The following is an 11795-nucleotide window of genomic DNA, read 5'->3' as shown; positions in this document are numbered from 1 at the left end:
AAAGTGGATGTGATTCCCTTTGAGGAAATTGTGCCGATAACAATCAGTGCCAACTGTGTGCGGCACACGTGAGCCGTGGGCATGGGAAAAGAGCGTCGTGGACAGGGCTCATGAGTCAAAGACTCAGATCCGCAGATCTTCGCTCCCGTCGTCGCTACTGACGTCACTGGCGCTTTAAAATTACCATTCATTCTTACGGTTCTCGAGCAACGAGCAGATCCCTTCCTTGCCACTTGTCCCTAGTTCCGTTTAGCTGAGATACGTTCACATGAGCCGACCTTCTGGCCATTTTTGGGAAATCAATATCTCTTCCTAAATTGGCGACGGTTAGCCATGGACTAAAATCATGAAAAATTAATGGTCTGCATGATTTACCGTTCAATGCGTCCCTCGCCTGAGAATATCGAAATCTTGAATGGGGAGGGGGCAGGGAGTTTTGGATCTTTTAGAGGAAAAATCGGCTCATTCTCTCTTTTCGGACCTCCTAAGATCCCCCAACCCCCATTAACTTGACACTTCGATATTTTTGAAGTCATACATGAGATACTCGATAAATCCATGTGTTTTGCATGCAATTTCTATGGGAAATATTCTAACTGGTACTTTATGCTGTCTAGCGTTCAAATCCAGAACGCTTTTAGAGGGAACAAAAAGTACTATTTCCGACGCAAATCATTGAAAACTATTCGTAGTCTGAGAACGTTAATGAATTAGGGTATAGTGAAGTAGGGTAGAGAATTTGTAGGATTTTCTAAATTTTATTTACCCCTCTCCTTCTAAAATGAACAAACGAAAGTGTTGCCGCGTCGTTACCGCAATTAGGCGCCTCTACATTTCTACTCTTGCGTTCAAGTCTCAAAGATGCCCAGTTTTACAGATAATATATTTGCCCTTCCTCTCAGCAAGGATGAAATCAAACAACTATTCACTTTTGTGTACCGACTTTCAAAAACCTTACCAAACGCACCGTACAAAAATAAGTATTTTTAGAAAAAATAGCTTTGAGCAGCTTTTTCTGTTATCATTTTGGAGAGTGTAGTCTATTTAATCTTCTAGCTGTATAAATATAGAGTGCATTAGAGTCTCTATCCACAGGAGCGCCGCGGATGAAGTCAATTTTTGAGGCTGTTTTGTCCAGTTTTCCTGAAACTAGTGCGAGACGACTGCCGATTGTCGTATGCTCGAATACCTAGCTCCTGACTACCATCAGGGGTTCAGGTTATGAACTCACTTACATACAATTCTGGAATTCTCGATTCAAATTGATAAATCCCGAAAAACACCGACAGCTCGCGATTTCTTCATAAGTGGCCGTGTTAGTCACAGTTGGTTCACACTTTTGGCGAACTGGCGGCCAGGAGGTATAAGAATTGACTTCAGGAGCATTCCTGTGCACAGCAACTCTGATAAGCTCCATGAGTTTTTTTTTTTTTTTTTTTTTTTTTTTTTGAGCCTTTTGATGCAACTATCCTGCGTATACACTAAAAAAAGTTACAGGCTTGATAGACATTCGCGGGCTCCGGGCTCAGAGGCCGACAGTTCCGGGTGCTGGCGCCGTAGCCTCGATTGCTCCGGGTGCCACGTCCGGAACATTTCGCCTCTAAGCCCGGAACGCGGACGGTATGTTTATACATCCCATGCGCACGGCTCACACGGTCGGAGTTTTTTCTTTTTTTTCAGCACTGGAAAAAAACACATTGGATCTAGAGTCCAGACTCTTAGAAACATTGACAAGAAAAAATACTCTTGATTCAATTGGATTTAAGCTTAAATTAAGAACTATGCCTCTTAATTTAAGCGGATTTCGTTTTGATTCAAGCAAAAATTCGACTCAATCAAGAGTATTTTTTCTTGTCAATGTTTACAAGAGTGTGGACTCTAGATCCAATGTGTTTTATTTTTCCAGTGTTTGAATGTCTCTAATCGGAACACCGGTTGTCCCCAGGTCGGAAAAAGAACCAAGGGATGAAGAACGCGCTGAAGAACGCCGGGATGGTGGCCGGCTCGACGCTCCTGGTGATGAGCATGAAGACGATCATGGCGTTCTCGGTGAAGGCCTTCATGGCGGCCATGCTGTCGCTGCTCATCTCGGCGCTGCAGATGCGGAAGGGCCACGGGCACGGGGCCGGCTACACCCACGGGAGCACCACCTACGAGATCATCGCCAAGCCGATGATCTCGCACACGTCCAGCATCGCCGTGGAGCCGCACCACGTGGAGGCCGTCTCGGAGGCCCAGGCCGGCGGCGACCACTACCGGCGCAGCCAGTACTTCGACGCCCTCGACTACGAGCCCCAGTATGGCGTCCCGCGCCCTGTCCCCATCCCCGTCTCCCACTACTCCGCCGCTCACGGACACCCCGGCTCCGGCGTCGTCTACCATGCTCAAGTCAACACCATCAACTAGCACGCCGCATATTGCAGTAGGTCAGTATGCGCAATCTCGGAATCTCTTAGAGACAACCGCCGGGCTAATGGTCGACATTGATAGACACGGCTGTAGACAAAGAAGACGAAAGGGGTATGGAGGGATCCTATTGGATGATGAGGTTGGTTTCAGGCAAGGATTCCCTAGGAATTCCCCAAAGGACGTCTAGTTACATCTTCTGCGCTTTGTGAGTTTTAACCTCACAATTGAAGGATCTCGAATCGCACATGCGTTCGACCTAGTTGTCGTGTTTGCACCCCTAGGAATTTCCAAAAGCACGTAAACGCATATCTGTCGCGCTTCGTGAGTATGAACCTCACAAGTGAAGGATCTCGAATCGCACAATGCGTTCGACCTAATAGTCGTGTTTGTACCCTTAGGAATCTTCAAAAGCACGTAAACGCACATCTTGCGCGGTTCGTGAGTTTTAAACTCACAAGTGAGAGATCTCGAACCATACAATGAGTTCCACCGAATTGTCGTGTTTGTACCCTCAGGAATCTTCAAAAGCACGTAAAGTTACACCTATGGTGCTTTGTGAGTTTAAAACTCAGAAGTGGAAGATCTCGAATCGCACAATGCGTTCGACCCAGTAGCCGTGTTTGCACTTGGATGGACTTAGGAGGTAGGTAATAGACTAACTAACGGCGACCCTATAATTAGTCGATAATTAACCTCCTAAGTCTATAAGAGCCACCCATTTCAACCAATAGGATCGCTCCATACTCCCTATGTCTTCTTTGTCTATAGCTTTGTTTATCAATTTCAACAATCAGCCCGCTGAAACCAGACACAAGGAGCTACCCTTTATTGATATTTAGACAACTGGACATATTTCTATCAAACGGAACTAAAGACGAGTGGGAAAGGTGGGGAGGAGGTGCCCTAGAAAGCTGCATAAAAAATAATGTTAAAGAGGACATGATAGCTTTTCGTGAAATAGAAAAGCGAGATTTTAAACGGAACTGTGTGTCAACTGAATGCGACACTACGAGCCATGGGCATGTGACTAGAGCGTTGTGGACAGGACTCATGAGTTAAAGACTCCTGAGGGCGACCTTGGCGCACAGTGGATCGAGTCAATAGGAGAGGTCGGACAAAATTTGGAAACTTTAAACGCTTATTACTCCGTGTATACAAAACTTTAAGGTTCCAAAAGTAGTCTCATTGATTTCTGCGTGAAATTTTCTTCTGGAAGCACCCCTTGAAATTTAAAATGTGACGAAATAGACACCGAAATTCTCAGTTTCAGTCAAACATTTCATGTCCGACCCATCTATTTGACTCGATCCACTGTGCGGCGGCGGCGGCTTCGTCACCGCTGACGTCACTGGCGCTTCATGATTCCCATTCCTTCTTGCGGCTCTCGACTAACGAGCACACACCCCTTTTTTCCGCCTGTCTCTGGTTCCGTTTGGCGGAAATACGTCCGACTGTGGAAGCTTTTACTTTCGGGACTCCGATATTCAAGTGTTGACCAGTGTCCCCAGGTCTCCGGGTATGGCCGTACCGTGCGGACTCTTCCTACACTTCCACTTCCTACACTTCCACTTCCAAAACTTTAGGGCGGCGCTTATCTTAAGAAGTCCGTACACGTGACTTCAATGTGACGGAGCTGAACACGCTTGAACGAGCCCATCTAGAGAGTGTGCAGACTTTGTAAGATAGGCGCACCTGGGAACACTGCTGGTGATCTCCCTACCAGTAGAATATTTGACACATAGAGTACATAGAGTCGTAATGTGAATGGGAGAGCTGGCGCCATGTTCTGCTCGACGAGTTCCGAGCCCGGTGTGCGCCGAGTTCGGATCACTTTTTCGATACATGTTCGATCCAAAATGGCGGTGTGGAATACTTGGTGATTCCTATCTTTTTTGTTTACTTTGGATGGCCGGGTACCCGTGTATCGCAAACAATCGATTATGTATCGAAAAAGTGACCCGGCGTCACACAGGAGTTTCGGAATTTGGAACCTGGAAAATGCTTAAAAGTGGCGCCAGCTCACCCACTTACATTACGACTCTATGTACTCTATGATTTCACATCGCGTTGAGCACTTCGTTCCTAAAACAAGCCGAAGTTTAGTAAACCTGTATGGCATATTGCGGGTAAAATATAATTTTGCTGGCTTCAAAGAAAAAAAAAAGGGGAAACAAATGATGAATTACTCGATTAATAGGTTTTTTTCAAGTAACCAATTGAGTTTACTGAACAAAAATCAGCTTTTTACTCACATCTCCATCAAGCTTCGAGTCCGACTTGATTGTTAAAATTACCTCATAAAACTAAATACTTATTGTGACTCTTTGAAAGTGAGGATTTAAATAATTAATTTCTCTCATTTACTCTCATATGTTTGCTGTGCATTTGTATCTAGATATAAATATATTGTTACTTTTATATTTATGTTACACTAATCAAAGTACTGATAGTTTTAAGTAATGTTACGACGAAAGTGAATATAAGTTGGACATTTATCTGCTGTATTTACACTTTTGTAGTGGTAACTTTCCTTCCTCTTGAAACTTCTCAAGAATAACTTCAAGGTTCTTGGAGTTTCCCTCTGAAAAAAAATATGATCTTACACATCTTCACTCTTGGTGTCTGAGGCAGAAGTAAATTACTACACTGGATTTTTTTTGGAAAAGTGGAAGTGACATAATTTAATATGTCCATCCAACAAAGTTTTACCCTCAAAATCAAGTAGATAAAAAAGGTTTAGACTTAAGTTCATTATTGAATTTTTAGTGAACCTGACTGTCAGCTGATAAAAAAACTTCTCACACAACATTTGAATCAGAGAGCCGTTTAGATAAGCCTTTGAATTTGCGTTATATATTCATCAGTTAGTTCTATAATTGTCCAGTCTCCGATATTCATTCGAAAATCGACTTTTTTTTACAAAAGATCAGTAATAAAATGCAGTATAATTGTGCATGTAAATGCAATAGTATCATTGGCACGATGAAACAATACATAATTTATGTCATCCGATCTCATAACTGAAGAAAGGGAAAACCGTCTTGATGGAGCCGCGATTTAGACGTCTGTCAAGAGACTCAATCATGTGCATCTACTCAGAAAATTGCACATTTCCTCCCAGCCGGTATCATTGCTGACGAAGAACAGTGCCTCTAGAAAATGTCTTTCGACAACCAGCTGGGGGTAGAAATCGGTCTAAAGCGGTTTTGCATGCGACATAGAATTATATCAGAGGTAAATCCTGGAATCCAATTCTTTTTTCAAATATCTTGTGCCGGAAAAGAGATGATACAGCATTTATTTAAGTGGTGTGATCGCTCATAGATGAACGAGTTTCGGTTGAAGTAATTCCAAATTTTCTGCGTCTTTTTCTCGAAAGTTCATATTTCACACACATAAGATTATTGCTTAGTGCCTCTTTATAACGTGCAAGGGGCAAGCAATGATAACATGGATACATAGGTAATTGGCTGATCTAGACACAGAATTGCATCTTGATGGTTCATGCTGATAGATTAGCAAAGAAATGATAAGAACTGTCCATAGTCATTCTTTGAAAAACATTTGTGTATGATGCCATCCACCGCGATAGTACATGCCATGGTTATATTTCTATACTGGATAAATCGATAGAGGAGTTCTTTGGAACAGGGACGTATAAGGCATGCAATGCTGCTAAGATTGTGCGACTTTGTATAATTTTCAGCGAACCAAGTCACACATAAATGATAATTATTTTCACAGAAAAATAAATCAAAATTATGGATTTTTTCCAAAAAAATGCCTAGCAGGGCCTTCAAACCGTTCATCTGGAAACGATGCACTAAGTTGCACAATCTTAGCAGCATTGCAAGTCTTATACGCCCTTGTTCCAAAGAACTCCTCAATTGAGATACGCACTTTTACACTGATTCCTGAAATTGAGTATGGATGTAATGAAGGTGGAGGAAATCATAGTATGGGCCACTGCGGTGGATGGCATTAAACACCGCGTTTTCTTTTTTTAGAGGCAAACCCCTGTTTAGATTGGACGTAAAAACTTGGTGTATGGACAGATGTTATGATTTTTTACAGATCTATATATCGAAAATAAGCAAAATACAATTCTGTGACTAATGCAACTGACCCACTTTAGAATGTTACAATACTCTTTTATTCAGTGTAGAGGAATGCATGTTTTCACGGTCATTTTTGATAAAATTATACGAAGTTTCCAACAAGTTGCATGAGCCTAAAGAACCTTTTTTCAATCTTTCTCTTTTTCATATGTTTCATCACGAAGTAACATACAAGCAAAAGAAGTGACTTTATGGTGCCTCTTCCTCGCGTAGGTGGTAAAAAAACTCATCGTACTGACCTGGTTTTCTCACAAAGCAAGTTCAAGATTGTTCCGCGCGGCAAAAATGTTCGTCCTGAGGCTGCTATAATTCTGGATTCCGCTAAGCTCCCCTCCCTCCCCATCCCACTTCTTAGCGAGCTTCTAATAATATCTCTATCAGTCATTAATCAGCTTAATTAGGGACGGAAAAGGAGGTACATGAGGTGAAGAATGAGATCCATCCAGTCAATATCACAGTGTGTATCTTCCGATAACCCACATCTCCTAATTCCTCTTGCTCTTCTGCCCCCCGTCACGGCCGATTGAGCTCCCAGATGGGTGCCTCGGCTGATGGTATTGATGCTCCTGCCAGGAATGGCCGTTATTGCCGAGCTAATTCCTCCGATCCGAATCTTTTCTCGACAAGAAGAATTCAACAGTTGATGGACCTCCAAAAACGCTGAAAAAAAGGCCTGGGATTTTGCATTTAAAATCAGTATTGCATACTGTAGCGGTGAGAAGATAGTTTGCAATTCGTCACATTCCGGCCAAAATATCAGAAGCTTCATACGACGTTTGAAAATTTTCGCCACAATTTTATTTTTTAACATAGAAATTGTTCAACGAAGCTGTTCGAAAACACTGTCCAGAGTTTGAAATTGGCCTCTATGTTTCTAGCCTTGCGTTAAAGTCTCCTTGAAAGTCCTTCTCACGTGCATCCTTATCGAACATTCGTTACCAGCACTGGAGTACTGTAGGTTCCTTTTTTCAATACCTTATATGTAGATAGAACTAATTTGCTTAAAACTATCAAAATAAGTAAACGCACACTTCACTTTATTTATTATCTATGACTAATCCCTCTTGATGATATCAATCCTTTGACATGCATAGTTCAAGGGATGTGAAACTGTTGTCATTATACCGTCACCTTCCAGCCAAATTATCACAAGCACCATGCCACGTTTAAAAATTTCCGTCACCATTTTATTTTTTTATAGAGAAATTGTTCGACGAAGCTGTCCGAAAATTTCACTGAATTTTCTTTGTGCTGCCGATAAAATTCAGTGAAATTTTCCAAAGATTCAACCAACAATTTCTCTGTAAAAAAAATAAAATGGCGGCGGAAATTTTGAAAACTTGCATGGCGCTTGTGATACTTTCGCCGGAGGGTGATGAATTGAGGACATCTTCGGTAAAAGGGTGTATGGGGATTGTAACACGAATAGGATTGTGCAATTTTTCGTAGGATTTGCAGCAAATGAAACTCATTCACGGTCGACTTACTTCCACACAGTAATTAGGAAGTTAGGATAAACATTCAAAGCTGATTCAAAGAAAAATTCATTTCAGAGCTTTCAATGTGGGTTACTGGGAGCCTTCAAATAGGTTACCTACTAGGAATGAATAAACTACGTTGCACAATCTTAGCAGCGTTCTAAACCTCATACGCCTTTTTATCGAAGAAGTCCTCAATTGAGGCATCGAAGATCGGGACCTACAATCTCCCGCTGAGATGATGATGATTGCTGGAATACGCGATAGCCTGGCCTATACCTTCACTAGGACCTTACCAGGACATCGTATTTCAATCCTACAAATAAAAGGATTTAATCGGTTTTGGTCCTAATTTTTATGATGGTATTATTCTGGAAGGCCTTAGCCTGTAAAGGAATAATCCATCTTTACCTCATTTTCGGCAGGAAGTAAAAATTGCAGGTTTTAATCCTTAGTTCTTAAATTTGAAACATAATGTTCCACTTTATTTCATGTATTTTGAAAACTTCAAGAAATATTTCACGAGAAATCTCAAGATGTAAAAATTCATGAAATTTCACCACCCTTGGCTGTCTCTAAGGTACGGTATCTATTAATTTCACTCCTCTGAGTGATTCATTTTCCAAGCTCTTATTTGACATACAATGTATCGAGTCAATAGGAGAGTTAGGACAAAATTTGGAAACTTTCAACGCCTATAACTCCGTTAAAGAAGACTTCGAAGTTCTGAAAGTGGCTTTTTTAGTTTTCTCATGAAATTTTCCTCGGGAAGCGCCCCTTTAGATTTGAAATATGACGGAATAAGCATAACATGTTGCAGTTTTAGTAAAAAATTTCATGTCCAGTCTCTCTAATTGACTCGGTCCACTGTGCGGCAGTGCGACGCGAAAATTCCGAGGAATTTAATCAGGAGCGCAAAACACACGACCCCCAGCGCAGACTATGGCTCGGTCCTTGTTCAACGTGTAACATTGTCAAGGACAAAAGGCGTCCGCGATCATGAATGGGGATTTTTACAAACACCCAACACAGGAAAACAATAAGGAAGCTCCGGTCGATGCGTAAACAATGGCGAAGAAAGTAGCTGCTTCTGAATTGCGTGACACCGCCAACGCCGCGCGTCCGGTGCGCCCGTTGCGGCTACTCAATAAACAATCGCTACCGCCGGACAGCCCCCCCCCCCCTCCCTTCTTTTAACCACCCACGGGGATAAAAATATTTACTTTGCCTCGAAGAAGCACACGACAGAATTATAGCATTCATAAGCTTAATTGCTAAGTGTTTTTATGGAGGATCATTTGATCCGTATTGACACTGCAAGATCCGTCTCTGATTTACTAAGCCATTCCAGACTATACCCTAGGAAAAGAAAGTTACGGGCGATGTATGTAGACACACCATCCGTTACGGACTCAGAGGCCGAAATTTCCGGGTGCTAAAGCTGTAGTTGCGATTGCTCTGGGTGCTGCGCTCGGAACTTTCGGCCTCTGATTGTGAGCCCGGAATGCGGACGGTATGTCTATATAGCCCGTAAGTACGGTTTCCATGGCTGGAGGATCGATGTTATCTTGATTTGCGGCCTGTCATACTTTATTTTTGACATGGAAACCCTTAAATGTCATTTCTTGAAAATTGCGGTGTTTTTCCTCTCTCTTTGAAGAACATTCTGTGAAAGTTTCAGGGCATGATGTTCGTTTGGTCTCCTTTTAAATTCTTAAATGAGAGCGAACACCACAATCAAGATGTTTAACAATTCACTGACAATATATGAGAATGCCTCATGACCACTCCGAGATTCACGCCTCGCGCTATCGCGCCTTCAATTTTGGAGATGCAACACGGACATCCATCAAGTACGAATAGTTGTATCTCTGCGCCGTCATCAACCCGCGGCATTTCACTCCCTCTATTTCCATAACGTGTCTGTTTCCTTACGTCTTATTTGTAGTGGTGATTCGAGGGCTGTGTGAGCAACATAGCCCTGGATGGCCGTACAACACAGACATCCATCAAGCACGAGTAGTTGATATCTGCAATATCATCAACGTGTATGAATGTGTGTTTTATGTTTGAAATTTGAGAAAAGTTAAAGTTACGTTAGCTCAAAATAAGTCATGACGTGTCTAAATCAATTATTATTTTGGAAAAAAAAATGTTCAGCGGTCCTAAGGGCGCTTGCCCGACTTCAGGTCGCCGTGACTTCATTGCAAAATTTCTGAATATACCTAGATTAAGATTTAGTTCTCTAACACGGTGAGATTGGCACGGGGATACTTCCAGCATAAGCCTCATTCCAGTTGTAAATCACCTCAGGGCAAAATTCGCTTGGAGAATGATAAAAATAATACACGTACCTAAAATCTGACTGAAATGTATTATTTTACCCAAAAAATGTAATGATACTACGCTGTCATCCCTATTGTAACTCATTAAAGCACGCTTTAATGCAGGCAGTCAAATAACATCCAATCTCAATGCACTGTTGCAACCATTTAAGATGAAGTACATCACAAGGCAAACTATCGTTCCCCTCATGTATGCTGCGTCCAAAAATAATATGAATATCACGTATAGTTCAGTTCATAAGTTAAAGTTATCAGCTTCATTTTCGACTTTGTACAATATATTCACTCTTTCATCGATGAGTATCCCTATTCATGAGTAAAATAACTTCGCAACTCAATCAATTAATATGATAAAATTCAATACGCAAAACTAGAAATGTAAAAAAAATCCATTTCTGAAGCGCCTGCAATTTTTGGGTAGGCAAACAGCATTACACAAGAGCACGAATAGTTGCTCCGTTGCATTTATGGATTTCACGTGATTCATAATACAAGCATTACAGTGCTGCATTACTGGAATAGGTTGGGTGCTGCTGACATCATTTTCATATCGATGATGACATCGATGATATCACAAAAGTCGACTTGCCAGCAATAATAGCACCTTGAATTTTTTGGTGAAAAAAAAAACAATATGAGTATTTGAATTGCTACAATGTTTTGTTTTTGTTTTTTTTCTCTTCAAAGGAAGTTTAGTCTGTGCGGTTGAAAAGTTCGGTTACCGCAGCCAAAAAACTTCGGTGTACCAAATGAACTGACTTTATTTTCCGCGGGCATATCGCTAAACTTCGATAAGCATCATTCCACCAACAAAGTGCGCGAAACCACCATCATGGACGGCTCGAGCAAGATCACCAGGGCGTGGAGTTTCAAACGAAGCAACCATAACAGCGAGGAGGGCATCGAATCAAGCAAGTGCATCGGATGCACAGACCATATTGCCGAATAAAAACCACTTATCCGCCCGTGATCCCATTGGAAACCGCGCGGTTTTGCCTCATCGAGATAAAACTGCAGAGGATCCGAGCGACGAAAGCAATATACGCGCGTCGATCGAAAGTGAGCGTGAGTAAAAAGAGGCAACTCACGGCCGCGGCCGAGGATACCGCCCCCCCCCCCGGGGAGGGGGGGGGCTCGGAGAGGGGGCCCCGCGCGGATCGACTGTCACACACTGAGCGCCACAGCAAGTGCCAACTGAAGCATACATAATTTTATTAACTACACTTTCCTGCGGATCGGGATTCTTTCACGGGCCGCAACATACTGAAGATGACTAAATAAAAAAGGGAATAATGGGAGAGGGAGAGTAATGACACTAGAAATCACGGCTGACATTGAGCAATGCCTCGCCCGGGCGCAGGGGGGGGGGGGGGTGGCGAGGGGGTGCGGGGGGGATCGCGGGCTCGCATGATTAGAATGCCTGGATAAACTATTAAACGTTTTTC

Source organism: Bemisia tabaci, chromosome 4, assembly GCF_918797505.1.
Source record: "Bemisia tabaci chromosome 4, PGI_BMITA_v3".
Lineage (NCBI taxonomy): Eukaryota > Metazoa > Arthropoda > Insecta > Hemiptera > Aleyrodidae > Bemisia > Bemisia tabaci.
This window is presented reverse-complemented; position numbering follows the sequence as displayed.